Source organism: Phaseolus vulgaris, chromosome 5 (assembly GCF_051622355.1).
Source record: "Phaseolus vulgaris cultivar YP4 chromosome 5, ASM5162235v1, whole genome shotgun sequence".
Lineage (NCBI taxonomy): Eukaryota > Viridiplantae > Streptophyta > Magnoliopsida > Fabales > Fabaceae > Phaseolus > Phaseolus vulgaris.
Genome location: NC_143502.1, coordinates 13,854,645 through 13,870,350, shown reverse-complemented (window position 1 = coordinate 13,870,350; position 15,706 = coordinate 13,854,645). Strand labels below are relative to the sequence as shown.

General features: G+C 31.7%; 1 long non-coding RNA gene across 3 annotated transcripts; it reads right to left on the bottom strand.

The window, feature by feature from the left end:
- Nucleotides 1-7,416: 7,416 nt before the first annotated feature.
- LOC150027493 (uncharacterized) lies at nt 7,417-8,897 on the bottom strand. 3 transcript variants are annotated; one of them, XR_016520777.1, is made up of 3 exons: nt 8,652-8,792; nt 8,066-8,571; nt 7,500-7,642 (listed from the first exon to the last, which is right to left on the bottom strand). It is a non-coding gene; the product is annotated as an uncharacterized LOC150027493 (long non-coding RNA). The 3 variants fall into 3 exon arrangements; XR_016520778.1 differs by lacking the exon at nt 8,652-8,792 and adding an exon at nt 8,799-8,897 and having other exon boundaries at nt 7,417-8,571; XR_016520776.1 differs by having other exon boundaries at nt 7,500-8,571; nt 8,652-8,886.
- Nucleotides 8,898-15,706: the final 6,809 nt, after the last annotated feature.

Below are 15,706 nucleotides of genomic sequence, written 5' to 3'. Positions count from 1 at the left end.
TCACTCAAACTTAAAAACTAATGAACCTAATACGGTTCACATCTTTAAACCATTAAAGATAAAAAAAAAAAACACATTTTATATTATTATCATATAATGTACACAAGTACCTTGTTCATCATGTTCGATTGCCCAACTTGAGGAAGACAATCCTTCTCTCTACCCGTGTCATGATACTTGAGCTGAAAGAAACATAAAATCAATGGTATTATGAATAATTTATATTCATCTCTTTTTCAATGGAGTATACATGATAAAATAAGAGAGGATAAGGTGCAAAGGGGAATAATTTACTCTAAACTAAAACTATACTAAAATTAAAGTTGCTTCTAGATATTATTGATGAAGAACTAACCAGTTTCCAACTACAATGCTCTTTATAGACTTATTAAGAAAGATGGATAATGAGATTTTGTCATGTTTCTCGAGGGCCATCAAATGATTGTGTCTTTCTCAAATTCCAATGGAGGCCTTCATGAATGCTGCGCAAGAAGTCATTAGTGGAATCATCCAAAGAAATTATTTCTAGTATAAATCACCGGTAATGTAATTGCTGGAAATCTGAAATTTAATAATACAATAATAATATAAATACAATGTATTATTTCTAGTCTTTAATATTTATGGTAGTTTAGACTATTTTTTTACATCCTTTTCAGTAAAGTTTAATTTTAATTTTTAAATTAAAATAGAAAAACATTTTAAGGAACTAAAACAAAAAAAACTAAAAAGAAAATTTTATAAAGATCAAAAACAATTTTATATATAGCCTTATCTTTTGTACTTCTGTTAGTAATAAGCAAGAACGAAGTGTCCATGTTCTGGAGGACTAAACTGTTTGGGCTGAGAGTGGCTTCTAGAACGTAACATAAATCTTCAAGAACAGATCTTATTTTCTCATTTGATTTCATAATCACCCAAAATTCTTTCTCCTTATATTTCTATCATAAAATAAATAATAATAATTTTCAATATTTATAATTATAAAATAAAAGACACTAATAAACATAAAATAAAAGACAATGAAAGATATATCAAATTGAAATTTACAATTACAAGGGAATACCTTGTTGCAGATGATAAAAGACCAAGAAATGCAGAAACAGCCTCATGTTCACTCTCTTCTTCGTATGCCATAAATGTTTCACTAATACGGTTGTCTCTCCTTCTCACTTTTTCTCCCAGAAGACTTGCATCATCCACTTCTTTTCTATCGCTCAACCATCAATTAGAAATAACAGTTGACTCCAAAATTCCCATCAACTTCTTTAAAAATACACACAAACTTTATTATTTATATCTTTATTTATTTCCATTTGATATATAATTTGGAAGAATGTCTCCCTAGAACAATTAAACTAGGAATTAATATTGTAAGCAACGTGTCAAAATTAGACTTACCAAGCTACATCACCACCTACCTATTCCCTTACCCACCCTTCTTCTTCAATTGGTTACATATAATAGCTACTATATATTCTTGTTTCTCACGCTCACTATAATTTATGTTACAATACTTCAAAACATTCATAATCTTTAGAGAGGAAGGTACTTAATGTAACTTTTTACTAAATTAGTTACATGATGAAAGAAATATATATTAATATCATGATTTCTCATACTTGTTCAAGGTATAGTCAAATTAAAAATTAATCTATATGTATTTTATTTTAAATCGGTGTCCTTCTGAAAGAAATTTGCATTTTTTGAGTGCTTATACAAAAAATGTTAATTAACATTTTAGAAAAATACTAACCTTATCTTAACATTTTAGAAAAATGCAACATGTCATATTTAAGTCATTGAATATTGGAAATCCAAACATTAGACAGGTAAGCATTGTCCTAACAAAGTTGTATGGCTCTAGACTGAAAATTTAAAGTGTAAGGTATGTTATAAATAATATTTTGGGTAGGATTGTATGCAGTAGAGAATATTATAGGTTGATTAAAAAAAGAAAATAATATGAAGAAGGTTATATTCAAAATATCTAAGAATATGTGCTTAAGCATGATTGTTTTGTATATTCAATTAGGTAGGGCATTAAGAAGAAAGTGAAAAACTGTGTGCAGGGACATTGTGGGTAAAGTTGATGAAGGGACCCAAGTTCTTCCCTCCATTGTGTCCACTCTCTGAGTCAAAGACATAGTCCTACAAAAAGATTCCCATCGTATTAAAAAAATGTTTGGTTATTCCTTTTAGTTATTTTCATCGAATCCAACATGAATTATTAGACTTTGTTCTTATCTGCACGAGGAAACCGCATCTTTAGTTACCGTGGATCAAGCAGTGTTTTCAAGTATATTTTTTCACAAAAGTTTGTTAATTCTTCTAAGTTCAAACATCCAATATATAGTACTACCTGATGTATGACCTCGTACTGCTTCCCCTACAGCTCCAAGCAACAACTTATCATGTGATATAGAAGTCTTGCGTCCCTATTCCTGGTACAGCTCTATAGCAATATGCCCATGCGACAGCCATTCAACAGAAGCTACATTAACAGCCTCAACGCAACTGAAACCGCAGTTGAACCCAGAGTGGTAGCCTCGAGGAAATGTCAGAACAAAAGTCCCCAGGGTTTTGGACACACCTATAAACTGGTACTCCTTTAGACTTAAAGATAGAAGGAGAAAGCTGAGTGACTTGCAACAAGTTAGAAATACAAGCAACAATCCAAAGAAATAAACAAGATCATCACTAGTTACCTACTTAATAATAGAAATATGGACAGGTGGGTAGAAGAGAGAGTTTAACTGTTTTGAAAAACTGTTTATCATTTATCATAAACAGACATGACTACGCATCCAATATCCAATAGGTTTAGAATAAACCATGAGTACATTTAGCAAAAACACTTAAATAAATTGTCAAAGTCTTTCCTAATGCTAACGGATAACAGGTAAAAGTAAGCTACTAGACCTTCTTTTAACAACTTCACCAGCCACAAGCAATCTAATGACATTCACATCGCAAATAACGACCAACTAGCAGCAACCAAATTGAAACAAATGCCAGAGACGAAAGAAAGAATCTCACATCACCAATCTATCTTCTGAAAGAGATGGAAGAATACGTTTAACAGCGACTGGTGTTCCACGCCAATGGGCTTTTAAAATCTCACCAAAAGACCCCTTCATGAAACATAAAGATGATATACACGAAAAGAAATTATACCATTGTCTTGCTATTTTTGGTATAGATCATATATATCCTTCAACAAATAAAATCTTGTTCAATCCAGGTAAGATTACTATGGACGGTAAAGCTCTCCTCCTAGTATTTAATGTATCTTTATACTGAGGACTCTAATTCGAGAGAACTAGATAAGCTGAAACAACCCCATGCCAATTAATCTGTTTTCTTAGGAGAATATATTATCCCTCTCTTTTTCTAATTAATTTTAAAAGCAGTTTTCCTTTTTCTAAAATTTGTTTGTCTGTTGAGCACATTGGAGAGAGTTTGTCTCTTGAGCATTTTTTCCTTCTAAAACCTTATCCTCTGACTGAACACATAAACAGTGCATTTAAAGAAAACAAAGAGAAGACGATGAAAAAACACTTTTCAGTTGTTGCTGTTATTGAATTTTTTACAACAGCTGTTTTGAAAAAAAAATCAGTACTTAATTTATTTCATATGAGAAACTGATTGATCTTTAGTGTAAAATTGTTTTAGAAAACAGCTTTTAACACAAAAAGTCTGAGAGGAATGAAACAGAACAGAAATTTGTTTCCTTTTTTCCAGAATCATCCATAAAAAAGCTTGAAATGCGACGATCGTACTTGGATGATGATTACGCAGCAAACACTTCAGTCCACTATCAAACTTGCCACTATTGGGACTAAAGCATAGCACAACATCAACAAATTGCACTCAACACAACAAATAGTTCTGTTGTGGTTTAGCAAACAAATCTGGGCAAAAAGATGACACCTATACTATGTGTCCCCTTAGTCTCACACAAATGCATATCCTTACGTCCTTTCCATCCTGAAAAAGCATTTCGAAGACAAAAAAAACACATGTAAATATATTACAGATATATTTCAGGAGATCTGATACAAATTTGATTTAGTTGACTTTATTTCTATTTATATCATATTTTATTTGTATTACGCAGACAACCTATTTTGGGAATATTTGCTGTAAATTATTTTGACAAGAACCATGGAAGAACTCCACCACCAAAAAAGCTAGCTGCAGTAGTAGTTGAAGAGTCGAAGACCTTATAAACCTCACACTAGAATCTCATACTACCTTATCTACTGTAGTATTCTTCAATTAAAATTAAGTTTTCACCATCACCTCAATCAATTTTTATTCACGAACTATTAAGACAAAACTACTTCATGGCATTCTTCCTAAATTAAATTTTGTTGTTAAGTTGCACATGCAAATGTGGTGATTAAAGAGTTAAAAGATGTACTCACTCTGTTTCACTTTCTCTCTTTCTCTCCTGCGGAGAATAAGAACATTAGAAAGTTGGGACAACTGCATATTTATGATCACAACTCTTATTATATGTGGCATTGGGAGTGTCTAGTTTTTTCAATTAGAAATGAAGTATTTTTTTCAATCTTTTTCTTTGGTCTCAAGCATTGTAAACACATATTGTGATGAATTCAATGAAATACATGCTAGAAAATAAGGAAACTATGTAGTTCTTACCCAACAAAAGGAGGAAAAGCACATTCCAATGTACAACCATGGGACTAAAACACTAGATATATCACTGATTTCATAAGAGAGAAGAGATCCAGGAAGCCTTGCAAAGTTATTTAAATTCCAGCCAGACTTTACGTACTGGTCATGTGAAGCAGAACCTAGTTGACTAGATTTCCTAGGGAAACCACTCCCAAAAAATCCAGTTTCCAGATCAGCTCCATAAAGCACTTAGAAGTGATAGAAAATTAAATGTAAGTAGAGCAGCATATAAGGGCAACAAATAGATAATAGTTTCATGCAGCCAAAAATTATTGAGTTTCTACAGAATGTGACCTCAATTTCTTCAGTAGGAAATGTTGAGTATTAATTGTATTCAAAATCAAGATATAAATCAATATGACACGGACTTGATCAAGCCACCTACAGTCACCCACAGTCAGAGTCTTCATCTGAATGGTCCTCATATTGTCCATAATTAATCCATGGTCTTCGACGAAGGGATCTAGGAACCTTTGCAGTTTCACGAACTTGAACATCATTTTCCACCTTAGATGTAAAACAATAGCACTCTAAATACACACTAGAACGCAAATTAAATTTAAAGGACCATACACTAAAATTTGTTCACAATAGATTTCACAAATTAAGAACCAGCACACGACAAAGGAAATCGAGCAATAGATTTCGAAGACAAGTTTATAGAGCACAAACCTGAACAAAGGTGGACAGAAGTTTGAAATCCTTACGAGGAGGAGGCAATGGCGGACAGTGAAGGGCACGAGATTGAGGATTAGGTTTAGGGCGCGAGAGTGAGGGTTAGGTTTTGGGGACGCGAGAGTGAGAAGACATTGAAAGGAAGAGTGAGTGAAGGCCAGAGTGAAGAGCGACATTGAAGGGAAGAGTGTTTCGCGAAGAGGTGAAAAAAGGGATTCGTTCATGAAGATGAAGAAAGGGTTTGTGAAGTGTTTGCAGAGGGAGAGAGGGAAAAGTCTAGTTTCTGAAGTTAAGTGTATTCGGTTTCTAAAGAGTGAAAGAAGGTTTTCAAAAAAAATTGGGAATAATGAGAAATGGAATGGAGGGGTTTTCATTTTGAATGGATAATTGTGGCATTTCAACTCAAGGATAATTGTGGCGGTTCAAATTAACATATTTTGAAGGATAATTGTGGCGGTTACTGAAATGTCGTATTATACGGAAATTTGTGGCGCTTATTAATAACTGCCATATTAAAACCGTCACTTCGTACATGATTTTTTGTAGTGAATCTAAATATAGAACATATGTATTATCTAAGCACCATTTTCTTTTGACTTCACACTTTTCCTCATTTTTCTTTTTACCGTTTCATGATTTTCAACATGATTTTTTTTTTCTCTTTCTCATCTTTTTCTTTTTCTCATGAATAGGAATAAATTCTTCCTATTTTGAACTTTTTGAGCTTTTAACAATTAGAACCAACCATTCCCTTTCCTATATTTATTTCATCTATTTTCTCCTTTCTTAAACATGCCAAAGGGTAGGAAAATATCATTAAAGGTGTAGGGGCAATAATAACAAAAATTCTTGCCTGAAAAGGGATATATATAAATAAAATCTATAAAGGTTGGCTATTTGGCCCTAGGTTCCTAATTCACATAAATGCCTCAATCATCTTCATGCTCTTTTATGATGTAAAAAAAATAAAAATTAAGGGATTCAATCATATTTTATTGTCTAAAACGTGTCTAATTCATCTCACTATTTAATATTTAAACAAAAATTCTTTTTTTTTTCCATAATTCAAAATTTAATATTTCAGTTCTTTTTTTATTTGAGAAAAATTAAACTAGAAAACCTACTCAATAATTAAATTAAAACTAAAATTTGTTCAAGAAAAATAACAAAATAAGCAATAACATCAAATTGATTCAAAAATACAAAATATTATCTACATTACCATTTGTGACTTGTTTCTATAGTTTGAAAAAGGGTCATGATCAAACACATGCTATATGAGAAATCATGGGGTTCCTAATGGAAAGTATGTTTGAATTCTCGAATAAAACCAAAAAACAAAACAAAAGAGTGTTAATCCTAACTAACCCAATATAAACTAGGTACCAAAAAATTCTTTTTAATCTGTTTTGTAGATATCTTTTGAAGCCAAAATGTTTGTGGTATTTCAATGGTGGTTGGTCAAGACATATGTGGTGAACAGAGCTTGCTTAGTATCATTCAACTCTATGGCGTAGGTCATTTTGGATTATTTCTGCCTTATTAAGTGCAATTTATGAGATTTTTGTTAGTTCATGTACAATTTAATCTTATATAATAAGATTATTTATTTGAATTTCCCATGCAATTTAATCGATTATATAAGATAATATATTTCAGGTTCATGTCATTATCATCATTCAGACTTTGTTTTACAATTTATACAAATGATAACAAGTTCTTTTAGTATTAGCAATGTCTCTTTTGTAAAAAATCATTCATTAATGACCAAAATCTTTCAATTATCTATTTGAATTTCTCATGCAATTTAATCGATTATATAAGATAATATATTTCAGGTTCATGTCATTATCATCATTCACATTTTGGTTTACAATTTATACAAATGATAACAAGTTCTTTTAGTATTAGCAATGTCTCTTTTGTAAAAAATCATTCATTAATGACCAAAATCTTTCAATTCATTGTTGGATCACACAAAAGAGATCACTAAAATCAAAAGCCAATGCACATAAAAGAATTTTTTTACTCCATCCATAAACATATAAAGTGAATGATCACCGACATAATTTGACAAAATAAACCAAAGGCCAATACAGAATTATTCCATACACTGAAAATTGTGAATATAGTGACACTTTATTAAATAAAATTTGAGGAGGCTATACCTCCAAATATTGACGATTAAGTACATATATTTGAAACGTTTCCTTTTGTAGACATGAAACCTTGTAATTCTTTCCGGTCAAGCTGAGGAAGATCACTGCATGGTACGGTGAAACACAACCGAAAATGATACTCGTAGTAATAGCGTTGCAAAATTTAAAGATGAAGAAGAATAAGTTTACAGAGGAAAAAATCTCAATCAATTGTTAACTTGAAGTATTGTGTATTGACTAAAGTTATTATAGAAGTCGACCCAAGGATCAATATTGCTCTTACGAATCTATCATCCAAGCTGTTATATTAGAATTTACATAATAATATCACTTCAATTACTAATTCACCATATGGAAAGATAAACTACATGTGATTCATTTCTCATATACAAATTCCTTGATTCAATTAATTAATGATGGCAATTGTATTCATTTTGTCGTTGCTATTTGTATGTATATTGACTATGTTGCGAAAAAAGAAAGGCGTTATTGTAAATGAAAAATTAGACTGATAGATTATACGATACCTCGTTAGATGGATGGCGAAGCGAGTCCAGTGGTGGTGTATCCGTGGCAAGGAGTGTGAGCGAGGAAAAGAAAGATATAAAAGAAAGGGCGAAGGAAGGAAGAGGAACACATCAAACACGCCACCACACCAGAGGGAGAACCCGAGAATTCCCGTACGATCTCCCTCAAAACCCACAAATAATCTTTTTTTTATTAAATTTTTTGACCTGCCATGCAAGCGCACCTGTCATGGCAATGGTCGGTTGACAAAGCTCTCCACAACCACTTCATCCCCAAATATTCATTCTACCATTTACACCGAATATTTCCCCTCAAAAACCCTCATAGCATTCTTTAAATCCGAATGCCAAGAACTCCACGCAGGAACGGCAAGAATGAACCGCTGCACCGGCCTAATCTCGTTCTCGCGATCCGCGCTATGTTAACCGAGCCTTCACGAAACAATCAACAAGAACACGATCATCACACCTCTGAACGGTAGATCGGTGACACCGGGCTTCAAATCCTGGAAAAACAATAAAACACGGACACGTAAGAGTGAAAGAACGTAAGCAAGAAAAAAGTCGAATCGAAAAGTAATCGCACCAATTCGTAGGAAAAGCACGATTGGCGAGTAGATCGGAATCCGATCCATGTGAAAACCTAATTCTTGATACGTGGTAGGTAGGAGAGGAGAGAAAGAAGTATTAAATTGAAAGTGGTGAAATTGAATTGAAATTAGGGAAAACATACCAACTATTATATATAGGGTTGTTTTAATGGAATGAAGGATTGAGATTTCAAATTTTAGACCCGTGATATTCTTCAACAGCCATATATAGTTCGTTACATAATCACTTCTGACTTGGTGCATGCTGTTACGTTTTCTTATTTAAGTATTAAATAAATAAATGGACTTTTTAGGACTTATTTTATCATCAAACAACGACATTTTAGGACTTATTTTATCATCAAACAACGACTTTTTAGGACTTATTTAATACTTATATTGAATATAAGAGGGAATACAATAAAATATTGAAAAGATAAAAACAAATTTATAAGTTGAATAATTTGTTTTATCAGGGTAAAAACTAATAAAAAATGTAAAGTTAAAAAGATTAGTAATGAAGAGTAATGTTCTCAACAGTCTAACTACTACCTGAACTAACAAAAACATGAGTTCCAAGATCAAGCCAGTCTTAATAAAATATTATTATTTTAACGGTTAATATAATATATAAAGAATATTAATAAAAAAGCAAAACAATACATATAAATACATAAAATTAAAATTTAAAATTCACTTAAAAATGTGATAAGTATTTTGTACCATTAAGTGGATTATCTATGAGAATTTTATTTTATTTTTACCAACAAAATTTTTTGATATTCCCCGCAAGAAATCTCACTTAAGCGAGATGACTCCAAAGAACACTCCCTTTTTCGTCGTTAGACTCGTCTGGGCGAGAATCCCAACAAGAAAACATGGTATTTTAAAGGTAAAATCAAAACATAGATAACAAATCAACATCAAACTTAAATTTGTAGAGTGGGTTGCCTTCCAGTAAGGGTTCATTTAACGACATTTAGCTTGACGCCTATTTCTTTCAAGGTGGACGACCCCTTTGTTGCAACAACTTCGTGGTTACAACTTTAGTTCTTGTTGAGTAAGAGCTTTCAAGTTCAATAGTTTCATCTATTCTGACTTCTTTGATAACCCATAATCTTGACCATTTTTTCTTCAACCATATAAGGTGAAATTTTAACTTAGCACTTCTAACCATAATTGGTTGACTAGTAGCTTTCATTATATTTGCATCATGATGAACCTAGTCTTCTCCTTCGATGCAAATGGCTTATTAACAATGAATTTCTTTTCCCCATGTTTACTAATGAAGTCATTTAGATTATAAAAAAAACTACATTTAAAATTGTAAACAAATTTACTGTTTCGTTCCCAAATACGTTTTATTTCGTGTACACTTTAAAAATATTAGTCACTAATTACTTCATTCACAAAAAAATCATTAAATAAAAATTAATTTTAAATATCAAAATATTTAGTTATTATATTAACTAAATTAAAAAAAAATTGATATATAAAGTAATTTATATTATTAATAAAAATTTATAAAATAATTTTAATCTCTGTAATTAATTTAAAAATTATTTTATAAAATGTCTAATGACTTGGCCGAGATAGTAACATCATGCGTGGCCTTTTCCTTCTCCAATTCTTGATTCTTATGCTCCAACTCTTGGATTATGCCAATCGTTAGAGCGTTGTCAGTAGCTACTCCTTTCTAGTATAGTGAATGATCGTCATGCACCTTGTCATCATTATCTTGGTAGAGTCTAAGCATCTTGAAGGATCCACCATCTTCAAAAGATTGGCATTGTAAGGAACAAGGAAACCACGACTACCACCAACCATTACTTGGTTGACCTTTATGTTAATATGCCACAGTGAATTGGAGTTGGGTGTTGAAGTAGACACATGAGTTTTTGCTTTTTGATAGGCAAGTCGGGCATGGTTTGCTTTCTCTTCTTAGGTATTGGTCGTGGTCGAGGAATCATGGGCGTGGGCATACCTTGAAGAGAGTTGAGAGGTGGCATATGACCTTGGGAACCAATGGTTTGGACTGGGGGGTCAATAGCCACAATAGTTGGTTTAGCAACAGAACACCCCGCACTGCCTACATTTATCTTACCTTTATTCTGTTTCGAAGGATTCTAGAAGTAATACAAAAGATCCTTTTTTTTTTAGAGAGGGGGCATTTACTTTGGCATGGAGATTCTTGTAATCGAAATCTTTACCCATGATATATGTATGAGAAACAACAAGTAAGTAAACTAAAGCAAAATACTTTTACAAAGGAAAATCAAGGACAAATGAGTCTTACTCAAAAAGAGGAAAATGAGATCCTTTGCAATAGACACACTAAGAACATCTTTGTTGCTTAAGGACCTTGGAAGGTTCTTTAGAATTTTTATATCTATCCTATTCTCAACGCTAAGAAGGTACAAGACCATATTATCAGGTCTTTGCTAATAAAGAGGGAATTGATGAGTATACTTTGTGAAAAAAAAATAGCATTTTAAAAAAAAAATAACATAGAATTTACTTTTGAAGTTTTTAAAAGAAGAAAGTTAAAGATACCCAACTGGCTTGGCTTCTGAGTCATGTTTTAACTAATAAAAATGCATGAACTTATTTGTAGTTGGAGAAATTTGAAATTGTTGACATATTATTTGAAAAGCCTTTAAGAAGGCTCATCTATTGGGGTGGAATTCATTGGGAGCCACATTTATGGTCGTTAACATCCCACATTTGAAAGGGGAGAGAAAAAAATAGAATTTTGACCTCTTTAAAGACATACACAAAAATGAAATCCTCCCCATTGGTGCTCGATTTCATGTAAACCCTATCATGAACATCATAAGTCTCGACCATAATAAACTCAGTCATATTGTCATAGCATGTATTGAAAGAGGAAATAAACTCTTCCACAAACTCTCTAAAAGTAAAATCATAGGGATAGACGACAATCTCATCGAGAATCCAAAAGTACTCAGGGTCAAGGATGTGAGGAAATTTGTCTTTCCTTTTTCTCTTGGCTACATGTGGTTCAACGATTTCTAGCACCTCAAGAGAAGAAACCTTTCACTTAATCACTTTAGAAGAACTGACCACGACCATTATGTATGGTAGCTCGATTATTAACATCATGCTCATAACAGAGAGGAAAAGAAGAAGTTTCCTCTACAACATCCCCTATGGAGAAAATGAGTTAGTGTGACTCGAGGAAAATTTCTTTCCAATTGCAACAACCTCTTTACTTACTAAGGACTCTTTTCGTGAAAAGAATCGGGAAAGGAAGAAGATGAAATCATTAAGAACGTACCTAAGTAGAAATGGAGGTAAATACGACGGAAAACGCAAGCCTTCACAAAAGCTTCAAACATATAAGGAAGTTAGAGGGGTAGTATGTTAAAAGAAGTAACACAAGAGGAACTATATTCAAATATGCAGCAATATAAACATTTCAAATGCTTCATGTGAAACGGTGACACTCAAATGTAGTGTCCTAGGGCAAAGTAGCATAGAAAACTGAAACGTAAGCTGTCAAAAGATGAAACATCTTGAAGGAGTAAAAGCACCATCATTAATATAAAAAAAAAAAACTCCTCAATAATGCACATGGGGAAGTGCATTGTTATGAGACATGTCATATCAACTAGAAAAATCGGACAAACTCTGTCCCATGAGAGTTACAAAATATCTACCTCAAAAGATAATTGTGGTTACTTAAATTTGAACACAAACTCGTTCATTTCTAAAAAAAATCACTTGTACCTCACTCATGTATTCTAAGCTTATATACATACCCGTATCCGAGATAATACGAAATGTATTAACATAATAATGTAAAATCAAATTAGATCAGGTATACCCATATAACTCGAATATATATATATATATATATATATATATATATATATATATATAACTTAGATATGTATATATATATAAATAATTGATTGAGTATTCAGTAATAAATTATATCTTGTATTTGGAATATTGACATAGGATTATTTACTCAATTCTTTTATTCACTTTATACTCATAATCAATTGCATTTTTTGGAATATTTCAATCTAGGTCCAAGAGACTATGAATACATATCAACACTCAATTCTCTTATTGAACTTATACAAATATAATTTCTCTAGCTGTTACTCACTTGAGCGTTGGAAAATCTTCTACATGTGGATCTCCCTTAAGAATTCATCAAAAATTTGACAATTAACCCTCATAGGTATAAACCCAACTTCCTAGACATACAACTTTTTCCACCTCGAGAGAGTCGCGCTTCTTTCTAATAAGAACATTTGCGCTCCTTTCCGATAATAACATTTTGCAAAATATTTACTAACACTTAATTCAGTAAGAGCTAGATAAATTATATGAGTATAAAGCAAATAAAAGAATTGAGTGAGTAATCCTATGTCCTGTGGGATTGATATGTAATTATAAACTCTTAGGTCTAGAATGTAATATTCCTAAAAATATATAAAATAAATAAAAAAATAGGATCGATTACTGAATAGTATCAATTATCATCATCACATATATATATGGCTACACCTGATCTAATTTGTATAATATTCTACATGTGGATCTCCCTTCAGAATTCATCAATAATTTGACAATTAACCCTCAGAGGTATAAACCCAACTTCCTAGAGATACAACTCTTTCCACCTCGGGAGATTCGTGTTTCTTTCTAATAAGAACATTTGTGATCCTTTTCGGTAATAACATTTTGCAGAAGATTTGTTGGCACTTAATTCAGTAAGAACTAGAGAAATTATATGAGTATAAAGCGAATAAAAGAATTGAGTGATTAATCCTATGTACTTTGAGATTGATATGTAATTATAAATTCTTAGGTCTAGACTAAAATATTCCTAAAAATATATAAAATAAATAAAAAATATGATTGATTACTGAATAGTATCAATTATCATCATATATATATATATATATATATATATATATATGGCTACACCTGATCTAATTTGTATAATATTGTACATGTGGATCTCTTTTCAAAATCCATCAATAATTTGACAATTAACCCTTAAAGGTATAAACCCAACTTCCTAGAGATACAACTTTTTCCACCTCGGGAGAGTCGTGTTTCTTTTTTATAAGAACATTTGCGCTCCTTTTCGGTAATAACATTTTGCAGAAGATTTGTTGACACTTAATTCAGTAAGAACTAGAGAAATTATATGAGTATAAAGCGAATAAAAGAATTGAGTGAGTAATCCTATGTCCTGTGAAACTGATATGTAATTATAAATTCTCATATCTAGACTGAAATATTCCTAGAAATATATAAAATAAATAAAAAAATATAATTGATTAGTAAATAGTTCTCATTCAATCAATTATTCATCATATATATATATATACATATGACTATATATGTCATATGGCCGCATCTACATCTTTGTATATTTCGGATATGTACACTAATATATATTAAATAAATATAAAAAAATTAGTAAATATAAGAAACTAAACAATAATAAAAAAATTTAAAATAAAATAAAAATATTAAAAAATCAAAACATTTATCATGAGTCGAGAAATAAATTAAAAAATTGAATAATATCATACGTTTTTTTTAAATAAAAAATTCAAAATAATTCTTATTGACATGGACGAGGGAGGAAATAAAATGTGAAGTGTACTGGTATGGGCAAGACCGACATGTGGACTCCCTAACCGAGACCCACTTGCCTGCCCGAGACCTGTTCTATTTGACTGAGACCAGGGGAATCTGGCCGAGTCCCGAGAGTTTTGGCCGTATCCTAAGAGTCTCGGCCGAGGCGACCGAGACCTAAGAGACTTAGCCGAAGTCAGGTAAGCTTGGCCGAGACGAGTAGAATCACCACGACCGGCCGACCGACCCATACTACCGTTAACGCTCAAACCAAGGTCAGTGAAGCTAATCCGTTATTAAGAATTAGGTAATACAACCCTAAGTAAGATCCACTCCGATAATCGGGCCCAATAAGGTAGGCTCATTAGAATAATATAAATAGCGCACATCCCAAGGAGAAAGGTACGTCATTTATTACTGTTCACCTACCTGAGTATTGATCACCGCTTTACTAACTTGAGCGTCGAAGTTCCTTCGCAGGTACCCCCACCATCTAGTATTCACCCGAGACCGAGTGCTGAAGGAGAAGCAGGAGGACGAGAAGAACCCCAGTTCATTACCCAGCAACTTGGTCGACCGAAGGAAGGAGAAGAAGACTTCAATAGTTCTCTAGGTCCCATCTCCCTAGTAGGAACATGAAGTTATACATTTTTTTTTCTAAAAATAAGTTTTTTTTATAAATATATTAAATAAACAAATAAATTAGAAAATATAAAAAATTTAGATTTAAATAAATAAAATAAAATAAAATATATGTAATATAAAAATAATTAAAACAACTATGTATGGATGTAATTAATGTTAACGTAATTGGGTAATTAATTTTTGTAATAAGTATGCACTCTACTATATAAAAAAATGTCACACCTTGCTATTAGTTTAATTCATATATATATATATAATTAATATTTTATTGTGGAGATATTATATTCAACAAAAAGATCAAAAGAAGGCTTCGTATTATAATATGTTAGTTATCACATTTTTAAAGAAATATATTGAAATTATTTATTTTAGTTTTATTTTTTTAATTCTAATAAAAAGATCACTTTCATCTTATATTCATGTTGAAATAATGAGGTATTAGATGAAGGAGGTGAATAGGTTATTGAATTTTATAGTGTTTTGTGATGGGATGTCTTTAAACAAAGCTAATATTTTAGAGTTAGATTATGATCTTAACTTTTAGACCTACTTAATAGGAAAATAGCTACTTGAATAGGAAAAAGAAGTATAATTAAATTGGTGAAAAACGTAAACCGTACAATCTTTTCAAGGAACATAAATATGGACGACTTGTTCAACCAGATGGGTGATTGGGTAGATGGTCGTTCCCGAGAGACTTATGTAACTAATTGTTTTGCTTTAAATTTTTTATTTCATTTAATTTTTTAATGTAAATTACTAATATTTACAACTTCCA